General features: G+C 38.8%; 1 protein-coding gene across 2 annotated transcripts in view; it reads left to right on the forward strand.

Annotated features, from left to right (window-relative positions):
- The first annotated feature begins 497 nt into the window (after positions 1-497).
- The window catches only part of col8a2 (collagen, type VIII, alpha 2), a 259356-nt gene continuing 236539 nt past the window's right edge, over positions 498-23314 (forward strand). For both annotated transcript variants that reach the window (XM_039739393.1, XM_039739392.1), the window contains exon 1: positions 498-849. The gene's annotated coding sequence lies outside the window, so the exon portion shown is untranslated. The remainder of the gene's footprint in view (positions 850-23314) is intronic.

A 23314-nucleotide genomic window follows, 5' to 3' on the forward strand; every position in this document is an offset into this window, starting at 1 on the left:
ATTAGTTACACACAACTCCCTTTGCTTGACAGGTCCACAGAAAACAACTGTAAACCTGACAGTTAAAGTAGTGGAGAATCTATTTGTTTTGTTTTGCAGAGCTGTTTTACTGTATGGCTGCAGTTTTAATGAGACATATCTAGGTACAGACACTGCTTCACTGGCTTCTTCTAAGACTTGTTAACCTGATAAATAATTGTGAGAATGGGAAATCCTTAAAGGAGGCTGATTTATTTATACCATTTTTTTTTGTCTTTTACTTAGTAAGTTTTAACATCCCCCGAATTGGCAAACATGTTTTTGTTAAATATGTGAGACCAGGAAAAGAGTCCTTACTTGGAAAATTCTCAAAAAAAAAAAAAAAAGTGGACATCTGGTGTAAGCTCAGAGGCTCTGTCCACAGTGCTCATTCACAGCAAATGCGAGAGTCTCTCTCTCTCTCTCTCTCTCTCTCTCTCTCTCTCTCTCTCGCTCTCCCTCCCTCACTAGCTCGCTCACTCACTCTCCCCTGCCCCGACTCCCTCCTACTCCTTTGCTGTGTGTAAGACTGAAGGTGCCTTTCAAAAAATTACTTTAAGACAGCCTCAAGGAGACGCTGAAGAAGCAAAGTGCTGCTCATTGCTGGTCCTATGAAGCAGCCTTGAATAAGTAAAAGCAGGAGAGGCATGGTGGAGAGAAGAAAGTAATAAAAACAAAATCAAATAATCTCTAAAGCTTCTGGGAAATCAGTGAAAAAGAAAGAAGATCTGAATAAGATTAAATGAGAGCAGTGAAGACTTTGAAAGAAAGAAGAAAACAGCTACAATAAAGGAAGAATATCGTGACCTTTCAGATCTGAAGAGAAGAGAGGTAAGCCAGGTTTCTTCACTTCTATCACTCATTTCACCAATATGTGGTACCTTCTGTCACATGCTGTCCTAAGCCACTCTGTTGAAAGTAAGAGAAAAAAAAAAGACAGAAATAAAAGGCTCTGCTTTACTTGTAAATCACAAGACCCACTTAAGTCTTACTGCTACTGTAATGCCAAGCAGAGACTAATACTAGGGAGATTAGAAGCTGCTTACACAACAGTCTTTGTTTTGGAGTTTACTTTAGAAAGTTGTCTTTGTGAAGTTAACGTCCTGAGCAGGAATGGCATCCTTTAATCTTAGCGGGTGCAGCTTTCTTTCCCACTTCACCGTCCCCTTAAACCACCCTTTTCCTTTTATTTTTGTCGGCAGGCATATTATTTTAAAAACCTGGTTGCAGAACACATATTCTATAATCCTCAACATCTGCTATTCTACCTACCTGCTTTTGGAATGTTAGAATAATGTATATCGATAGACCTAGCCATCCTGTATACTCGTACATATCTGCACAGGCACTGTGGTGGAATGAAACAGCAGACAAACAGACTTCTGTCCTTAATCAGAGTTCGACTTACAGCCGTTTTTGATTTTCCTGTCAGGTCTTTTCTTGTTAATTTCCGTTCTTTTTCTAGTGCTATCCATTCTGGATCAATAATAAAATGAACCGAGAAATGCTTCTTCAGCCAGTTTCTTTCACACATGTGCTCAATAGATTATCTAATATACCTGTGCGGTGTTGGACCTTTCATTTGTTTTCATGTGCTTGAACCACTTCTTCCATAAACATGTACATTTTTCTCCTTCTTACTTCAAATACCCAGCAGGTGTATTGTGATTTCTTTCAATGCAGTTCCATCTGAATGAATACAATTTGTTTTCTGCTTTCACTCTTTATTCTTTTTATTATTATTTTTTTTTTACCTGATTACTTTTAAAGCATAATGCAAGTTCTTTACACATTTCCAAACTCTGTCAAACTTTAGTGGCTCCGCTTTCACTTGATTCCAGTCTAATGAGAGAAAGTGAGAGGCATGGATTTGGAAGTGCTAACGGGAATAAGTATTTGTTTACCATGAGAGGAAATGTCTGACCTGCAGTAACTGGGAGAGGAACCCAGAACTTCTGGTCTGAAGCCAGCCGTTTGTCTCCCTTTGCTGCCAGGCAGAACCGCTACTTAAAAATAACGAGAAAAAGAAAAATCTGCATGGTTTTAATTTTTTTTTTTTAACAGTGCATTCCAGACCACGCACATTTAAAATATTAGCAAAGGATGTCTAAGTGTATGGTGCAGGAGAGGAATACACTATGTAATGTTCATCAGTTGTTTTTCTGCCTTGTCCTTATTCTTTTCCTTGTATCCTAGAACATATAATAAATGTTGCTACATTAAATGTACCATCAGATGAAAAATATTAACCTAGTACTGTATAATTTTAATCAGACAACAAGGCAGACTTTTTGTTTAGCCAAAGCCTTCTGTGCTTAAGCTACTTGGAACTGCAGTCCCTTTCCACTGTACCCAGTGTCCACTTAGCAACGCCATTATTTCATAAACATGCATCTAGAAAGAAGCAGGGATGGCACATCACAGTGAATTTAGAGCAATAAGACACAATTTAACATTTTTAATTCAGCTTTTTCAAAATTAGCACATACCCAACAACTTTTCACATGGTAGTTGGAAACCCCTGGCTGCTGTGAGTGGAATTAGCTCAGTGTGCTCACATTCAGCGCACCTTTAGAATAACTTTTAAAACCCCCAAGTGAAATATAATTGTGGGAGGCATGGTGGCACAGTGATTAGCACTGCCATCAAATAGTTCCAGAATTCTGGGGTGCTGGCATCCTGGCTAGGACACTGCCTGGGTGGACTCATCACAGTTTTCATGTACTTGAGCAGCTTTTTCTCCCGCATCTCAAAGATGACCATGTTTGGCCAGCTGGAAATTTTGAACTGTCCCCAGTGTTTGGGTGTACGTAAGTGTCCCTTGTGATCTACTAATGCCCCATCCAAAGTGGGTTCCTGTATTGTATGCTGCTGGCATAGTCACCAGTTCTTTCAGGATCCCAACAAGATAAGCAGTTTATGAAATGGATGGATGCATGTTAGAAGAAAAAAAAATATATATATATATATATATTCATTTTCTGAACTCGCTTTCTTAGTCAGCAGCACCAGCCACAGTTCTGGAATCTATCCTGGATGTGATGCCATCCTATCAGGTGGAAAGCTTCCAAAATCACTTAGTGTGGATCAGTGCAGTTTAGCTATAGATTTGACCTGAAATAGATGTGTTTCGTCCTGTGGTGGGTTGGCACCCTGCCCAGGATTGGTTCCTGCCTTATGCCCTGTGTTGGCTGGGATTGGCTCCAGCAGACCCCGTGACCCTGTATTCGGATTCAGCGGGTTAGAGAATGGATGGATAGATAGATGTGTTTCAGGTGTGGACAGACAGCAGAGACTTAAACCTCACAAGTATAAGAAAACAAATTTGTAATTAGCGTAAGCCGCCCAAATTTGGGGTGCTCATAAGCAATGTAATGATTAGCTTCATGGGGTGAAATAATTACATCAAATATTTTAAACAAAAATGTTTACTTCAATTTATATGTTTAAAGTCTGAGTAGTCTTGATTGTAATAGAAAACAATGACATCATATTTGTAGTCACTGACCTTAAAAAGGTCTAAAATGATACTCCACATGCACATCTTTGACATTTTTAACCTTCTGGTAGTTGCTATTAGTGGTCTAGGACCACCAATAAGGAATCCATCCATCCATTATCCAACCCGCTATATCCTAACTACAGGGTTATGGGAGTCTCCTGGAGCCAATCCCAGGGCGCAAGGCAGGAAACAAACCTTGGGCAGGGCGCACACACACACACGGGACAATTTAGGATCACCAATGCACCTAACCTGCATGTCTTTGGACTGTGGGAGGAAACCCACTCAGACACGGGGAGAACATGCAAACTCCACACTGGGAGGACCCGGGAAGCGAACCCAGGTCTCCTAACTGCGAGGCAGCAGCGCTACCCACTGCGCCACCCACCAATAAGCAATCAAATATCAAAAATATCATATTCATAATCAGTCACTCCACATGTCTATATTACTTATCCCCAAAGCTTTGTGAAAAGGAGTAACTTTGAGCCCACATATCCCATTAGGGCATGAACTCCTGGTGCTGGTTGATTTGGCATTCACAAGTCATTCTGAATATTTTTACTGCAGACACCTGTTGGTTTACTCTTTATTATACATATGCAATTTCCTGTGCAAAAGATAGCCCAACAATGGTCTAAAAACAAGGCCTTTTTAAAGCTAGATGACTTGCATAACTAGACATTAAGTTGAGTAGAGCAGCATGTCATGTGGGGTTTTTCTTGTACCGGACCAGAAAAAAAAAATGAAGTGATTTTACAATAAAAACAACAATTAGTTTCTTGTATAGGCCCCAAATCACACAAGAAATGCTTTAACAGGTCCCATTTTTGACAGCCCCATAGCCTTAACTCCCTTACAAGTGAAGAAAAGTGATTTGAAAGCGTACAATTCTTATGAACACAATATGGAAACAGATGGCTGGAGTAGGTATCGAACCAGGATCTCTTGAAATGTGAACCAGTGGCACTAAGCCTCATCCATTATTTAGATAGACTAATTCAGTTCAGGGTTGTAGCATAGAAGAATCCCAGCATCACCCAACACAAGGCATTAACTAAGCCCTGGATAGGGTGCCATCTATTGCGGGGCAAACTCAAACATACCCACATTTATTGATATGGAGCCAATTTAGAGGTACAAATGAATCTAACATTGAACACTGCTAATTATCAGAATATCTCCTAATTATATGTATATATAATAACTTTATCAAACCCACTTAATCCTATTTATTGTCAAGGGGGCCCAGCAACTGTCGCAATAGAATTGGGTACAGGACAGAAACCAACTCTGGATGGGATGCCAGTCTTTTGCTTTTATAAAATAAAAATAGAAAAAATAAAGTTAGGATCTCAACATTTTCATTGTGGAACCTTCATTGTGTTATTTAAAAAATTAGAAAAACGTACATATCAGGAATATTACTGCCCCATTCATAAAAACACTCAATAAAGATGCTAAGTCATCTGATAAGGCAGCCTGTCCTTTTTATTTTTGATTATAGAGTAATGCTTCAGGGGTGTGAATTGCACATCACCAATAAGTAGCTTTGGCCTCCTTTACTGTAAAATCAGTAATAAGTGTTAGCAAACCTCACTATGAAAAGTTATTAAGTATAATAAATCAGATGTCATAAGGAATGACACTGATTTCTTACGTTCTTCTTCTGATTGTGGGGCCTGTCTTTGCCACAACAAAAGAAAGTGATGAAATAACCTGAATGGCATACCAGTAATTTAAAGGGCACACTCCAACCAGGCGGCATGGTGGCGCAGTGGTAGCACTGCTGCTTCACAGTAAGTAGACCTGGGTTTGCTTCCCTGGTCCTCCCTGCGTGGAGTTTGCATGTTCTCCCCATGTCTGCATGGGTTTCCTTCGGGTACTCCGGTTTCCTCCCACAGTCCAAAGACATGCAGTTTAGGTGCATTGGTGATCCTAAATTGTCCCTGGTGTTTGCTTGGTGTGTGTGTGCCCTGTGGTGAGCTGGGGCCCTGCCCGGGGTTTGTTTCCTGCCTTGTGCCCTATGTTGGCTGGGATTGACTCCAGCAGACCCCCATGACCCTGTCGTTAGGATATAGCGGATTGGATAATGGATGGTTGGATGGACAATCCAACCACAAACATACATTCTGTTATACTGAAGGAAATTAGACACAACAATTTAGCTGCCATTCTGTTAGACCATGGAAAGAAACCAGAGCCTATGAAGGGGTCTCTTCTTCAACACAAGGAGAATGTGCAGATATGACATTGCATTCCCAGTGAAAGCCAGCACTGCAGAAGGCACTCTAAACATTTACCCACCCTTGCCTACTCGGCCTAGGCTAATTGAGAGGTGCCAATTAACCTAATGTGCACATTTTTGAGATATAAGAGGAAGACAGGGATAGACTGTTGTCCTCAGTGGCAATGAATTAGATTAAACTGTTTTTGAAAAAGTTATGTTATTTAATATCTCTAAAATGTTATGTTTTACTTTAGGCATTTGCAGTATGTGCAAAGCTCATGAAATATGTTTCATTTTGCTTTAAACAATCTTTTCCTTTGTTTTAAAGTGTCCGCAGACATCCTTCCCTCTTTCTGCCCATTAACTTTCAAAATGATTTGATATAATTCTTGATAATGCAAGGTATACTGTATAGACAGAAAATAAATACCATTCTTCATAAATCAGTTTTCTTTATACCACTCTACTATAAAGTTCAAAAACTGCCTTGTATATGATTAGTTTAAGGTCATTGATGCTCTTTTTTAAAGACCCAGACGTTCAGTAGGCACTCTCTAACTCAGTGCAGAACATGGCTATATTTTATTTGAGGTTGGTATTTTACTTCAGGCCATTTTATGGCACACAGAGAACACTTATTAAGGACTATATTTGCATAATTAAATGTTGTTTTTCCATATGAGATACTATGCAGAGTTTCACAAACCAACTTTAGTTCATACAATTAAAAATGCAGGACAAGTTAGAAAAGCAGCACACAGGATTCCATGCTGACAGAAAGAACCAAAGAAAAGAAAGCTGCTTTGTCGACTTCAGTCAGACTAGATGTGCAGTCAAGAAAATACCACTGAAATATTAAAATCAAATGTTAACTCTAGGGAAGTTATTATTTATTTATTTTTGGTATTTTTCTTGGTGAGCACATTTATTAAATCATATCCAGTCCTTCAGAAAGTTAGTAATATAACTTTAGCTAAGCAACAACTTTATTCTTATATAGTACTTTTTTTAATATTATATGAGTAATGAATTTACTGAAAAAAAATAGCTATTATTTAGCACAGACTAAGCACTCAATAAAGTACAAACCTTCAGTACTTTACATTTCATAAATGCACAGTCCAATGGGCGTGTAGTAATATTGATGAAGAAAGCAAAAATTCTGACATCTACTTTACACTCATATGGGCAAAATGACCATTAGAGACACAAGTTTACTGCCTCCCAAGGACAAGAACTAATCCAGTGTTAGGCTCCGGTAGTATGTCAGCACCATCTCAGAAGGATCAGACAGACCATAGGAACCAACCCTGAACCAGTTGGCAGCATAGCAATACACTGGAAATGCAAAAAGACCTCATGCACTTCAACACCCACACGTCTTACAGATACATAGATACTGTATTCATAGTCTTATTATAAAAGCTGAGTTTGTTGGAACAACTTCTCATATTTGCATGCAGCTCATCTAGAAATTTGTGGCTGATGCTCCCTACAATGTTTTGACTAATTCTTGTCATTTTATTATAATCTGTATCTTGTGATCTCAGCATCCAAGATCATGCAAAAGCTTTAAAAACATCAAGGATGTAAAGTTGTGCTAAATCTGCCATCAGCTTATACAGGGTGGTCCAGATCTAATTATGCAGATCCAGATTGTCTGGATGACTTTGATTTATGCGGGGACGATTACAGTTCGATGCAAAGACGATTCTTCATGTCGTAAGTTTGCACACTTCTCGATGGTCCGGGATTTTTCAGGTGATTTTCTATGTAATAAACGTAATAAGTTATAACGTAATGAAAATTGCATAATTAGATCTGGACCACCCTATATGTTACAAGAGGGAGTGTTTCCTGAGCTCAACTGGAAAACAGTAAAAAAAATATAAAAATAGAATTTCCATGACTATGCTTTATATCTCGTAAATTGTCCCTAGTGTGTGCTTGGTGTGTGTGTGTGTGTGTGCCCCCTGCGGTGGGCTGGTGCCCTGCCCGGGGTTTGTTTCCTGCCTTGCGCCCTGTGTTGGCTGGGATTGGCTCCAGCGGACCCCCGTGACCCTGTAGTTAGGATATAGCGGGTTGGATAATGGATGGATGGATGCTTTATATCGTATGTAATAATCCTTTGCAGACACATTTTGAATAAAATGTGTTACACCTAGGAATGAATTTGAAATACCTGTAAATACAGCATTGCAGTGATAAATTTATGACCTTTTCAACAACCAGCAAAAAAAAAAAAAAAATAGTCACTTTAGCTATTGTGACAAAATCGCGAAAGTTTAATCAAATATGAATTACTAGTTTAAAGCATATATACTAATATTTATTTTAGAAGTCAATATTATGAGACACGGCATGCCATCAGCACGGCACGCAGATAGTCCTTAAGATCACGCCCTGCATATGTGGGAAGAATTGCAGCAAGGGTGTCCCACTCTCTTGGCCTCTCTTGCGATTTTGTCGTGGCGATTTTGTCAGCACGCATTTGTCGAAAACCAGTTATCGGGTTTGTCGCCGCTCATTTGTCAGTCGCGGTTTTGTCGGGACGCATATGTCTATCGCGCTTTTGTCGGTGAACCGAATTGTACTGCTGTCTGCAAAGTTTTCACTCACAAAATTAAGTTTAAAGAAACTGTAAGGTGTTTTCTAACACTCATTGTATAATCTTTTTGAAGCAAAAAAATAAAGATGTATTAGGGCAAGAGTTATTATATTTTTATCATAATTAAAGCTGAAATGTAACCATTTAAATGCCAATTAACACTTTGTTTGCATATATTGAGATGAATGGGTAGGCTATTGTATATAATGCAATATCTCCGGAGCTAAACCTTGTGATTAATTTCAGACAAAAGCACTGAACACTGATTACAAGTGAACTGATAAGAAGTACGCAGACCACATAAAAACATTGTCCAACGATACAAAGTACTGTAATTCTAAGCTTCAGGAGTAAAACGCTGTGACTTACTGTGGCATCTCAAAAACTATGCCATTTCCTACACTACATCAGTGTGCATAAAAGCTTCATGACAAATACACTGTAGTTAGTGGTCATCCACAAATTGGTGTTATAATAAGTTTATTTTTTTTTCTCCTATTCTTACTTTCCCACAAACTGTATTAACCCCTTTCATACGGTTAAAGATTTTGTTTTAAATTGGCCCCTTAAATAAAGTCAACAGAAGGTGATCAAAGCACAAAAGTTTATGTTAGCCAGTTTCCCAGTTGACATCCTTTACAGGAAGTTTTCTGTTTAGCCAGTGAACCTGCATAGGTTGTTAAGATGCACTCTGAATTTGAACAGCCCTTGTATGAATAGTGCTATATACAGTCGGTCAGTATAGTGAAGCACACATCTTTGTGTTTCACCGTCAGACCTGCTTGTCAACTTTGAAGGAACACCTCCTCTGACATAATGTATCTTGGTCCAAACAATACTTTTGCATTTTATTAACATGCCTCATATGTGTATGAAAATAGTGCATATAAATTAAACAAAGAAATGTTCACCTGAATAGAATTCACATCGTGAAATATCACAAGTAGGTTAAGGTTAAATCTGGTCACTTAAAGACAAGTATTTTCTTATTTATTTAAATTTTTCTCACATGTTTGAGGCAATACCAGGATCAGAACTATAGCCTTAATCAAAAGTACAGTAGCACCATACATGTCAGGCTGTAGACTGGCAGAGTTTGAACTATTTTACTGTCTTATAATACCTGGCTTACTTCTTTTAATTATTGTGATTAAGGCAGACAAGTTAGAAAATGAATCACATTTCATTTATGCTTGACAATAAATTAAACAATTATGCAATTTTCATTACACTATAACTTATTAAGTTTATTACATAGAAAATCACCCGAAAAATCCCGGACCATCGAGAAATGTGTGAAATGACGACATGAAGAATCATCTTTGTGCCGAGCTGGAATCGTCCCCGCATAAAATAAAGTCATCCAGACAATCTGGATCTGCATAATTAGATCTGGACCACCCTGTGTATATATATATATAATATACACACACACACTATGGTCTAAACACACACCAGAATGACTGAAAAGGAAGAAAATGTAAAAAGAAAGAAATTGTCTGACTTGGCAGTCACAGTCATAGTGACGCATTATGCAGACATATTGCTGATGGTATAAAGGAGCCCCTGTTGCGTTTCTTGACACACTTCTGCAGAATAATTTGTTGCCTGACAATACACAGTGTTAATGTGTCAGAGAGAGGATAGGCAACATTGTTCATAAAGTCACTCAGTTTTTTTTTTAATTCTCTCCTTTGCTACAACCTCCAGGGTGTCCAGAGTGTGTCCTATAACTATGCCTTCCCTTTTAATGAGTTTTCTGATCTGGTGGGCCTCTCTTGAAGTGATATTGCTGGCCCAGCAAACCACAGCATAGAAAATCACACTGCTATCACAGTGTATATAGTTCCTCTGTATTACAGATGTGGATCCCCAAGTACTTGTAGGAGTGCACCACCTCCACATCTACGGTTTAAATAGTGTCCAATAAACAAACTGTAGTGGTTCTGGATGGTCTACCACAAGAGTATTCCTATAGTCTAGGATCAGACTCTCAAAGATCTTCATGATGTGAGAGGTTAAGTGCACTGGTCTGTAGTTATGAGGTGATGAGATGCATGTCTTCTTTGGAACAGGAAATCCAGGGTGTTTTCCACAGCAGCAACCCTTTCTAGAGTCTTAGGGACATACTGAGCAGGTGACAGAGGACACCACAGAGTTAATCGGCATGGACATTAAAAACTCAAGGACTAATTAAATCTGGTGCTATGGCTTTTCCTGTGTGTAGCTTCATCAGTTGTCTCTTTACTTGGTCTTAAGTTATGGACAACCCACACTGATGGTCAGAGGTGGACTCATCAATGGACAATCCAGTTGACTTGGTAACTTAAGTGTGTCAACAATAGAGCATGCATATTTTTTGTTTCGCTTTTCAGGAGTATATGAGAGAATGCTTGTTTCAGCTTCAATAATCCAGTTTCCTAGTTCTTAAAACATATCAAAAACGTGGTTGCTCAACTTTTGACGTAACAAAAGAAACACCTTTAAAGAATAACTACTGTATTCTTGGTAGCAGGCTTTTTCTCTTTGCAGTCTTAGCCTGTGCCTAGTGGTATTATCTAGGGCAAGGGAGGGAGCCGGGACTCATACAAACACCGCTAGAGGATGATCTTTTCAAAATGTCATTTTGTACAAGTAAAAGTAACCAGAGGCTTTTCAACTTTTGTGATGCATTTCAAGAATGATTATGCAATTTCTAATATTCTTTTTACCTTTTAAACTTTGTAATGTAGCAACATTGTAATGAAAAAGCACAGTGTATTTAGAATCTGAATTTATCTATCATCTTTTTCTCTCGTTTTTTTCTTTCTGTTTTTCTCACTATCTTATATGTGGTTCTATGATCAACATCTAAGTAATCCAGGCCCTTCTTAAGAGGTGTTTGTGACCCTGCCAGCAGACACCTTCTCTTACTTATGCTTTACTACAGCACATCACAGTAGTACAAAGTTTGAAGGATAATCTTGCTGTTTCTTATATATAACTTGTTCACACTGCCTACAGTCATCTTGTACAATGAACTACAAAATAGATGTTCATTCATCCATACACAGAGTGACTGAGCAGCCAGGGGTATTCAGTAAAAAGGAAAGAAATAAAAGTAAGATCTGCCATTAAGTATTCCGAAAATAATTTTTTGTTTTGTTTTTTTATTTGTTGCATCATGATAAAGTCTAAACTGTCACAGTCTATTTTTCCTTTACTTATAAGCATTTCTAAAATTACTAGTTAATACTTTAAAATGGCAGGTCAGGTCAGGTCAGGTTGGGGAGGATGCACTGGTACAGCCCATTGCCACACCCACCACATGATGAAATAGTATGGGATCCCAGTTGGCAACCCCCCAGGCAGACACACAGTCCAGTCCCACCCTGCAGAAATGACCTTCTATCTGTCACAGCCTGGTGTTACGCAGGCATCCCCTTGGCTTGGTCCAGCTGTTCGGGTCCTCAAAAATGAGGAGCTTGTGAGCCAAACCAAACTTTGGGAATCGCACCTCATGGCCATAGTGCCGTAACTGACGCTCCCTCACAGTGCAAGTAATGTGCCTCATTCGTCAAAGGTTAAGAAGTGGTTGAGTAACCTTTAGGTAACATCAAACAACAGAGGCTATCAAAGTCAGAGCAAATAAACCTTTCCTGACCAGTTGGCCTGTGCAGAAGGAGAACTAAAAACTCAAACAAGAAAAAGAGAACTATTTCAATCTGTGAACTTTTTTTTTGCAAACACAAAGGTGTTAAGCTTTTTTGTTATTGTTTTTTTTTTCTTTGCTGTTATGTTTCTTTAAAAAGTTTATCCATTGTGATAATAATACAACACAGACATCATAAAGATTTGGGGCAGCTACCCGTATATTGTTTTCCAAGCTGCAAAAGTTAAGTTCATGAAGCACGATGTGCATAGAACAGAGTCCAAAACAGAACTGATCATTACAGACAAAGATGGAGGCTTTAAAGGCCCGTAAGGGAAGTGATGTCATCAAAAGGGCCGAAATCGAAAGTGATGTCTTCTGGTCCGGAAGTGACGTCAGCAAAGGGGCCGCACCAGGAGTGATTGTCTTCTGGTCTGGAAGTGACGTCAGCAAAGGGGCCGCACCAGGAGTGATTGTCTTCTGGTCTGGAAGTGACGTCAGCAAAGGGGAATTCCCGGAAAAGGTCTGTAGGGAACTGAGAAAGAGAGTCAGTGCACTCTGCCGCCCCCGGTTGGATATTTTATTACAAATACTTAGGCCCTTTAGCTGCCTCCTATTCGCACGTGTGTGACACCATGCAGAATTTATATCTCTGTAATAAGTTGTTTTCATATATTTTTTTTAATGACTTGCCATTTCTTTATTAGTCTTAAAAGTATTTTTAGACACTGTTTTTTTTTGTTTTTAATTTTAGCACAGCTGAGGTTGAACAAACCTCCATCTGAGAAGAGACATGCTCATAGTCAGAAGTCCAATTAGAGATTTGAGCGGAAGATTTTTGCTTTGGCTCCACTAACTATAATGGGGTTGGGACCTGAGAAGCTTAATTAGGACAACTCGCAATGAAAGTGCTGCCCATGCAAAGACCACCATTACATAACTACCAGACTCCAGATCCTATCACATGATATACTTCATTTAGATGGTCACTTTCAGTGGCAGGGTTTCTCAAATCTGAAACATCTCAGTCTTCCTGTATTCCCCATAAAACATAAATGTTATGCTTTTCTGGCTTACCTATGCTCTGTGTACCTCTCTTGTCCATCCAACACACATATTCTGTGCTTATTTGGCTCTTCATTAAACACCAATTGGAACTGTTTTTATTTCAGATAAACCCCTCTCCCCAAAATATCTCCAGAGTTATATACTTTCTCATCTCGTCAATTGGATGTGCTCCTCCTGATGAAGGTTAAGGCTTTTACTCTTTCTTTTCATTCTGTTCATCATCTCTGTTGGTCATGAATACAAGTGAGAATTTCACTGCACTGTGTATACGTGACAATAAACGTGAACTTGAAATCCATAAGTAGGCCCTCTCTTTGGCTTCCACATAAAGCCCTTATTCTGAAGGGCAGTATCTCTTCTTGCTTTCACAGTGAAAAAGTCCAAGTCATTCTCTACTTTTTCATGCTTATATGTGAAATGGCTCAAGTGCTGTGGCGTGGTAATGTGATGTGCAGGCACATTTGTAATTGCGGCATACACAGTAAACCAACTGGACCAAGACCAAAAAAACTTCTTCAAAAGCCTGACCTGACATATACCTTAAACATTATCATTAGTGTCCAGGCACAAATTCTTATCTTTCTAGTATTTCTGTAAGCTTTTTCTTCTCCATATTTGCTTATCATGATATTACAACAACAACAATTTATTTCCTGTATAACCCAAAGTCACACAGGTAATGCCTCAATGGGCTTAAACAGGCCCTGTTTTTGAATCCTCCCCAGCCCTGACTCCCTGAAAAGACAAGAAAAACCTCTTCCAAAAAACCTTGTATGAAGAAAAAAATATTAATGAGGTACAGAAATTCAAAACTTCAAGCTGAAGTGATTTGCAGGTTACTAAAACTCTGTGAAGTGTTTTTTTAGCTGTCAGGTTAACTTCCTCTACATTTCTGACATTTCCTTAGCATTCTGTGGCACTGATAATATACCATACTACCAGCTGCTCTGTTTCCACAGCCATCCAAAAGATGGTGATGTACACATCTATACACTACACACAGCCTTACATACATACATACATTGATGTGTCCTTTTTTTCTTTTTCTGTAATTGTTCTCTGTGTTAATATGATACAATACTAGGATTTAGCCTGACTGTCTGTGTAAATTGCCAGTAGACATTAAATAGCGAGACAATATGTGTGCTTTTGTATAAAAACATAAAAAAAAATGGAGGTGTGAATGCGACAGCAAACTTGCTTCATTGTGGCCAAAGTACAAGTATATTCAGCAGTGCAAATGAAAGAATTGATTTTTTAAATAGCAACCTGAAGGTGCCTGGGCATCATGAAATATTTGAATGTGTCACTTTCTAGTCAGTATTAAAAGCAGTAGCATTTGCACCTCAATATACTATAAGTATATGAAGATAAAGACTAAAACACATTCCTTCACAGGTCTTTTTGGAGCAGTCTAGACAGGCAACAGGTTGCTGGTCCTCCGCCTTTATTGCAGAGAAAGTGAGCAATATTTCTCACAAAAAAGTTTATGAAACCCTAATATCTTGCTTGTTTCCTGCCAGTTGGCTTACCTTGTTTGCATCTTGCTCCAAGAAAAGGAAGCATTCAGGCAAGACGATTAGGAACACAACTACTTGGCTAGTTACCAATAGCAGCTCACATCAAGACCTGTTAAGGTATTTTGCTTAATGTTGGGTGCAAATTTTATTTAAAAAGGTAACAAAGCTCTAGGCTCCATTTCAAGAGATAAAACATTTTTGCTGAACTTGTATATTAAAATGAGAAAAGAGAGTGCCAGCAAAGTTTCGTGAAAGGATCTATTTTATGAGAAAGGGTAATTATTATGAAATTAGTTTAGGGCAGTGGTTCCCAAACTCAGTCCTGGGGACCCACTGCGGCTGCAGGTTTTTGATCCAACAAGATTTACAATCAGTGATGATTATCTATAACAATTTATCACATTTAATAAGCTGGTCGTTTTTACTCTTCTCTTATTCTGCATACTGAAAAACACAACAGTATGTTTATTACATTTATAAGAAATCAATAAATGTTTTTCTAAAGCTATAAATGATTAACTCTATTTTGTTGTTTTCCTATTATTATCCCCTTTTCCTGTGTAGTTTGCTCCCTTCATTTAACCCTAATAGTGACAATTAACAAGCAGCATAGCAGACACCCAGGATGAAGAAAGCAGCAACGACTTCAGTGTCAGACCTGCTAATTAGTAAATCAATAAAATAACCAGAATACCTGGAAAAGCAGAATGAAAATTAGGTTGAAAATACTGTTAATGACTTTAAAAAAACCTACATATTCCCCATATAATTGCTTATTACATTTTAATAAAAATCTACCAAACCTAGTTTGTAATTTCTACATTCACTCCAAAACACAGAAACTGGGAAATAATGACTTGCTTAATTAGGCTAAGAGTTAAATGAAAAACGGAAGTTTGTTTGAACAAAAACCTGCAGCCACAGTGGGACCCCAGGGGTTATTTTTCATACGTGGATTACTCGTTTAGCGGGATGTAAATTGTTGACGACTTGGCATGATCCTGGATCTGTCGGTTTTTCGAAACTCTTGCTGGATGTGTTGTCATAGCAGCACATCCAAATCGGCTTGTTCTATGTAAACAAGGATTAGCTCACACACGTAATCAGTTTCCGTGCATGGAATTCTTTCAGTCATGGCTTCACTGTTCATGAATGAGCAACCAATTGATATCAGTCCACAAATATAGAGAGGGTTTTGTGCGATCAGTAAGATCCTTTATTGCTTCCGAAGGTAATTGTTTTCGCAAGATACCACTTTAGCCGAGGGGGAATATTGTACCTCAAAGATTTATTAGCACCTTATATTCGAAGTCAAACTAGGCGAAGTCGGACTCTTACAACCACACAGACAGTATGCATTGCTTTGAGGTTTTTTTGCAAGCGGCACTTTTTTATATACTGTAGGCGATGCAGAAAATCTATCTAAAAGTGCAGTTTGCCAGGCAATTCGTAAAGTCTGTTTGGCTCTGAAATATTTTCTTTGGGTTTTCATAGTGTTTCCTGGACACCTGCGTGTGCGGACAATAAAAGAGGTGATTCATGCCATTGCAGGCAGGTAATACACAGGCAAAAACACCCACAGTTCCATAAAGAATCTCACAATCAGCCTAACATTCTCAATACCCAGGATTTCCAAATGTGATTGGGGCACATGGGACTGATCAGAGTGGAGTTTGATCAAACATTATTTGGAAAATGTACCTCTCCTCCTGATGAATAATTATGCACAGTGTCTTCATCAAATATTTGACCTTCGTCAATATCTCGATGGTCAGACACAGGTTCTAGGGATATGACATTCCCTGCAACTGACCCAACAAAAAAAAAAAAGAGGGCTATATGGAACGTGTGGCACATATTGAGGACAAATATATGCAATGACCATCCTTTACCTGAAATGAAGTGACCACTGCATCCTGCCACTGGTTCTGAGGAGGAGCTTCCCCCTGGAATGCCCTCAGAAACCGGGCGATGCGCATTCTGCTGGACAGCCTACTCTTCTGCAGGGGGTAGGTCTGGACCGAGTGGACCTCCACCTGTTTTTTGCTTGTCTGCCTTCTTATTAGCTTTAAAATTAATGTTTTTCATATTATATATGATTCTTTATGTCAACAATTCTTTAAATAGTTAAATACCAATATTTACCAGTATTCTTGTACTTCACTTTAACCTGTTCCCATGTTCTCCTGTGGCTCACGTTTGATCTGGAATTATGACATTAAATAATAATTAATCTGACACATAGGAAATGAAACACTGCATTCAGTAAATACAATGCACACTACTTAGCGTTTAATTTGTCAGCCACTTTTAGCCAGACGTCTTCTCTGGTTTGGGCTGCTTTTCCAGTGTTAGCCCTTGTGCATATTAAATCTTGAAATTCATCATATCCTTCGAGTAAAAGGTCCTCCTCCGCTTGTGTGAAAAAATGCACCGGTTCTTTCGTCATTTTGTTGCAGCCTATCAAAAGACTTGTTGATCTTGTTTTCTAGACTCAATATATATGGGCTTTTCAATCAGCGTGGATGCGCGCAATCATCTCAGATGATTAGATCCAGCTAGACTAATCTGCTACACGGCTGCGTTTGAAAAACCAACTTATCCCGGATGAGTTTCACCGGCATTAAATCATCCAAGTTGAGGCATCTGATCTCGGATGATTTAAGCAACATACGGAAAATACCCCCCCAGGACCGAGTTTGGGAAACACTGGTTTAGGGAGTAAGAGATGTCAAATTATCTTGAGCAATTATAAATGTTTTGTTTTCTACTTTTTTTCCAAAATTAAATACATTTCTTTTAGGAAAGGTAGCAAAATGTTCTTCCATATGGCTGAATTGACAAATACCGTTCTTAAAAATATTATAAATACCGTATTTGGCGGTTTGAACAGTTTTAGATATTACAGATTGCTAGATTTAAATGTTCATCTTTCAAGTTTGATAAACTGCATGGCTGCTGTTTACACATTCCTAGTTTTCATTTATAATTACCTAATGAGTTACACATCCATAGAGTGAGCAATCAATTAAACAATACATCTGCTTTTATACTGTTTTAATTACCAGTGCCTCATCTAATACATCACATCATCTGACTTTTAATATGCAGAACTTTATCACCTCCTCCAATAAACTAAAATTCCTGTCCAATCTTCCATTATTCTGAATACTGCTTTGTTAAGAAGGGTGTTTTGTGGATTGTCCTTCTGATCTTAGCACTGTTTCACAGGAGAGGTGTATGGTCTTTCCCATCAGTTTATCCCCACTTTCTGGAGGGCTGCTCATTACTCATTTACCTCATTCTAACATTGCAAAATTATATTGGTAGCTTCTCCAAGATGAAGCATAGACCTTTTGTGCTTTCAGCTTTACATTTCATTTCGTTAACCCTTGAATTACATTGAATCCTTTTCCTTGTGTTTAATAATTCATTCTGTTATGGCTTCACATATATACTTGTAATAAATTGTAAAAGATTATTATATATTAACTAAAAATTACATAGATGGAGTATAAATGCTTTACACATGATTGCAAAGTACGGACATCCAAATACCTTTTGTGAAGTGCAGAACCTAAAAGTGAACATTCTTTTTCTAATTATACACTACTGAATTTTATTTTTAAAAAGTACATCCCAGTTTTGCTCTTTTAATGTCAAGTAAAGCATTTTAGAATTGAGTGTTAGTAATTTTTTAGAACTTAATTATAATTACTTAATAGGGTTTCGATATTTCAGTTTTTAAAGCAAACTTCTCATGTGCTAACTTGGCTTTTTCCTAGGCAAGGTTTTACACACCACTAAATATTTTAGCTTCAGCATACTTTGGTTTAGTTTCTCTGTAGTATTAAGAATATTCCAGACTAATGATAACTGTACAATGTAAGTGTAATGTTCCCAAGACACAAATAAACCTTCTAAATGTCTACAACTTACTGTGTTTAAAAATGGAAAGAAATTCAAGATACATGTTTCAAACTGTCGAGCATAGCTAAGAGAACACATGGCAAAGAAATAACATTAAATAGTAATCAAGGTAACAAAACTATGTATTACAAATACAGAAAATGCTTGTTATAATATACTTCTTGCCTTGTCTAATATAATCTTTTGCATAATGATAAAAGTAAAGCAGGTGTGGCTTTGCAGTATTATTGTTGGGACAACAAAGGAGCCTAAAGACTGAATCTGACTTTTTAAGCATTTTAATTTGAGATTAAATATCACAATTAACAGTTTACATTATCTGTGGCGTCACATTATTATGTCATTGTTGTAAAGCAGCAGAATGTCAAGCAGGTGAAAAGGTGATTGTCTTTCCTTGGTGTCTTCTGGAACATATGTTACATACCAGTGAAAAACTGTTGTTTTTCTTGTGGTTTTCTAGCATTGCCGCCATATGGGCTGAGCGCAGTGGAGGAATCCAGAAGCATGTTAAGTTTCAGCCTTGATTAGATTTCTGAAAAGAAAGGGTGGAGTTGTTCGCCTAAGAGATTTTCACTTGGTCTTACATTTTTCAAGGCTAAATTGTGAATCTGAGATGTATAGCAGAATTTTTTTAAGCCACACTTGTTTTTCATTATTGCCATGAATATTTATGTCCTGTCACCCTTCAAATTACTAATTACATAATGATTCCACTCTGTGACACATCCAAATACAAGTTCTCTTTTCTTTTTCTTTTTAAATTTAGGTTTTAAATAGTACCAAGGGATTCTTGCTATTACTGTTCTTTTTGGCTAAGGGTCAGAAAAGGGTTTTTGTGATGAAGAGACAAACTTCTTCCAGAAAATGTAACAGTTGAGTTACTCCAGACCCTTCAGATCATAATCTCAATTTTAATGGCCTGAATCTAAACCTTGTTCCAGTTTTCTGAAACTGAGATTGCAATCACTATTAATACAACAGAAGAACCCAGTGTAGCTTCCAGTTCATTCAAGTAGTAGCCATGAAAAAAATGCAGCCTCAAGTGGAAACCCCCAGGCTGCTCAGATTATTATTCATATAGCCTCTCAATCAACGTAAATGCACAGAGGAGCACTTGAAATGTACCATTTTAAACAAACAGGGCTGCCAGTTAAAGCAAATGGGAGATGCCATTTTGGCACTATTGCATACTTTTTAAAAGATGCATGCAATAATGATTACATCTAGAATAAGTACGGTTGCAGAGATGATGAACAAAACCTCAAAATCATACCTCAGAGACTGCATTGTATCCCAATGTAGTCTCCATGCCCATTTAGGGTTATGTTAAATACACTACAGCCATTGTCTTTTCCCAGATAAGGGCAATGAATGACATGAATTATATCTGACTGCATTTACTCTGTTATAGTGGACACGTACATCATATTCCTTCTCTTATAATTATATGCCTAAGTTCAGTTACTCAAGAGGAGAGAAATAGAGAGAGAGAGAGGTTGGGAACATACAGTGATGAAGAGTGTTGACGCAACCATCACACAATGAACCACCTCAGGATCCCAAATTAGGGTCCGAGTGGAGCCATGCAACAGGTGATACCTCAGCACCACACTAGTTCAAACTGAACAGAACAGTGTGAGGTTTTTTACACTGGCTGGAGTGTCAATCCTGCCACCAAATCCCAAATTTTCCCTTGCAAGTTGGAGGATCTGCTTGCAGTCAAATAACAGCTTATAACATTTAGTGCATTTTATAGCTTGCTCAAACTACCATTTGAAACACGGTTAGAAATAAGCATCTGTCTTGCACACGGTTATTTTGTTATGACAGCTACAATAGTGATCAGTGCACAAAGGTCTCTTTTTTAAAAGTCTAACTTACATATAAATTGCACCTAGAAACATGATGCTCATAAGTATTTAGAAACACTGATGGCTTTGTACATAATGTAGCAGTTAACTGTTAGAAATAAATTAAAATAAAACTAAACGGCTACAATTTAGTAGATTACTAGCAAGTACATAATTAATAAATCATTTTGCCAAGTTGACAAACCAGCATGGCTTGTGGGATGATGGGGTCACTTATATTTGATGATTGGGAGCTGTACATGATTCTCATGATTCTCTTACAATTTTAAAAAACGCAACTTTTAGAATTCAGGAATCCTAAAACCAACTGTGAGATATATTGTAACTCATCCATCATGTTCTACTTTCAATAGGTGCTAAACTCAGCCGTCCGTAATTGCTCGAGTCAGAAGTCTTCCTAGAATGGTGAGCTGCTCACTCAATTACACAGAGGAGGCTCTCTTTTCTTATACTTTTTCCCACATTCTTATCTTTTCAGCCACTACTCACAGTTCATGTGCACAGGTCATATCAGTTTCTGAGAGTTTGTCCAAAAACTCAGTTGTACCTTCATAATCTCAAGTAACAATCATTCACTTCACTCCTCTCTCTCCCCAATTAATAAGAACCAAGAGGCAAAGTTACACAAACCCCTTTAGCAGGGGCATTTGCTTTCCCCAAGGCAGCATGTCATTTGCATTGACAGCTGTGACAGATAGGGGGCGCTGTCGTCCCCTTGAACCCTCAGACCAGACACCAGATAAAAGTCCAAAATATTGACTTTTAATTACAATAATGTGCACAACGCACCCTCCACTCCACAATACTCATAAACAATAAATAGTAAACAATACAATAATCCAACCCTCCACTCCCAGACGCGTTTTCACCCTTCCTCCCAACTCAGCTCGCTGCTGGGATCTCCCACAGTCCTTTTATAGTCCTCGACCCGGAAGTGTTTCTCTTCTCTGTCCATGTGACTGGCAACACTTCTGGGTCGGATGAAAACTCCTTTTCTTCAACCCGGAAGTACGTCATTTCTTCTGTCCCCATGACTGGGACGTACTTCCGGGCTATATGGAAAATATAAGTCTCTGAGCCTCCCCTGGCGGCCCCGATGCCCCCGAGGGCATCATGGTATTTGGAGTTTTAATGCACAGCCCTGCTGGAATTTGGGGCATCTCCACGTCTCAGGGAGGGTTCCATCTGGCGGCTTGGGGTATTGGCCGAGATAAGCTGCCGGGCATAGTCCACACAGCAAAACATTTTATGAAGTATTGCCTCCTACACTGGCTGTCAGTCACATTCTGCATCAAACCATCCATCCATTTTCCAACCCACTGAATCCAAACACAGGGGTCTGCTGGAGCCAACACAGGGCAGGAACCAATCCTGGGCAGGGTGCCAACCCACCGCAGGACCCACACAAACCAAGCAGACATTAGGGCCAATTTAGAATCATCAATCCACCTAACCTGTATGTCTTTGAACTGTGGGAGGAAACCCACGCAGACACGGGGAGAACATGCAAACTCCATGCAGGGAGGACCCGGGAAGCGTAACCCGGTCTCCTAACTGCGAGGCAGCAGCGCTACCACTGTGCCACCATGCCGCCCACAACAAACCACTCAAAAATAATTACAAAAAGATTAGACAAGAATGCTAACATCATCACAAAATAATCAAGATTCCACCCACTGGTTCCTAAACCCAATAGCAATCAATCCTCAGATGCACTTTGTTATTCTGTCCAAGAAAAATCCCAATCTGGAACTGAAATAACACACACCCTTAAACAAAGCTGACTTAATGCTAAGAATACAAACACATCTTATAATTTCTTAAATACAAGGGTGAAATTGCAGGCAGCAGGGCCTCCAGTAACCCATAATCAACACAGAACCTGACAACTCTCAGTAATGCATTTGCTATGACAAATAAATCATTAATGTGCATAAGGAGCAATGTGCAGTAGGTTCTGTAGTACAGTGATGTTCAACCATTAGCTGGAGTTTCCTCTCCATCTTCCTGGTTTAAGGTTTAATAGGGTGACCAAGGAATTTAATTCAGCTAATTCAGTCTTGCAGTACAGTTGTCCTGTCCCTGTTTTGTATTTTATGCTGAAGTAGCAGAATAACCACAGTACTCCAACAATTGCCAATACCTTTAACATCGGTGGGTGATTATCATCTGCATCCGGGTGCAGGAATGATACCTTCACAAAGTAAGAAAATTTGGGGTGTCAACCAGGTCTCCACATATATTGTCCGAGCATACAAAAGGCAAACAGAAAAGGAATCCTTTTTGGTGTGTACTTCCCGTTATGTGGGGTATCAAAAATAAACAGATAAGTCTTGTTAGGCTGGTTAGCCAAGATCACACTGGTAGCCGAGCTCTGTCCAGAGGGCCACTCATGCCAGTAATGACACCTTGTGCCAGTGTCTCATTTTTATGGAGACTGAATGAGAAGGGGCGGGGTCAGTTGCCTGCACTTGGCAGTTTATTGGCAATGTGGGGGAAGAATGAGATGACAGTGTTAACAATAGTGTCCACTCTTGTCCTAGCAGGTTATTATATATCTCGACAGAGCCAGTGAGGAGGTCCTTCTTCGTGCATACATGACACATCCATATCTCTCGCAGTTTCACTTAAGAGGTTTCTGCCTAATACAATGACCTCAACCAAAGAAATTAACACAGACTAACCCTAAACTTGTAACATTTGTTCCGGCCTTGCGCCCTGTGTTGGCTGGGACTGGCTCCAGCAGACCCCCGTGACCCTGTGTTAGGATAGAGCAGATTGGATAATGACTGACTGAATGTCTGACAATAACTTTAAAGTTTAGAATAGCCAACATTTAAATTTCCCCCACTGCTCTTGATTATTGCTGCATATGGTTTACCAGAAAATGTTCTAGGTCATTTTGATGGGCTTTCTCCATGGTCTCATAAAATTCC

The sequence above is a fragment of the Polypterus senegalus genome, chromosome 17 (genome assembly GCF_016835505.1).
Source record: "Polypterus senegalus isolate Bchr_013 chromosome 17, ASM1683550v1, whole genome shotgun sequence".
Classification (NCBI taxonomy): Eukaryota; Metazoa; Chordata; class Cladistia; order Polypteriformes; family Polypteridae; genus Polypterus; species Polypterus senegalus.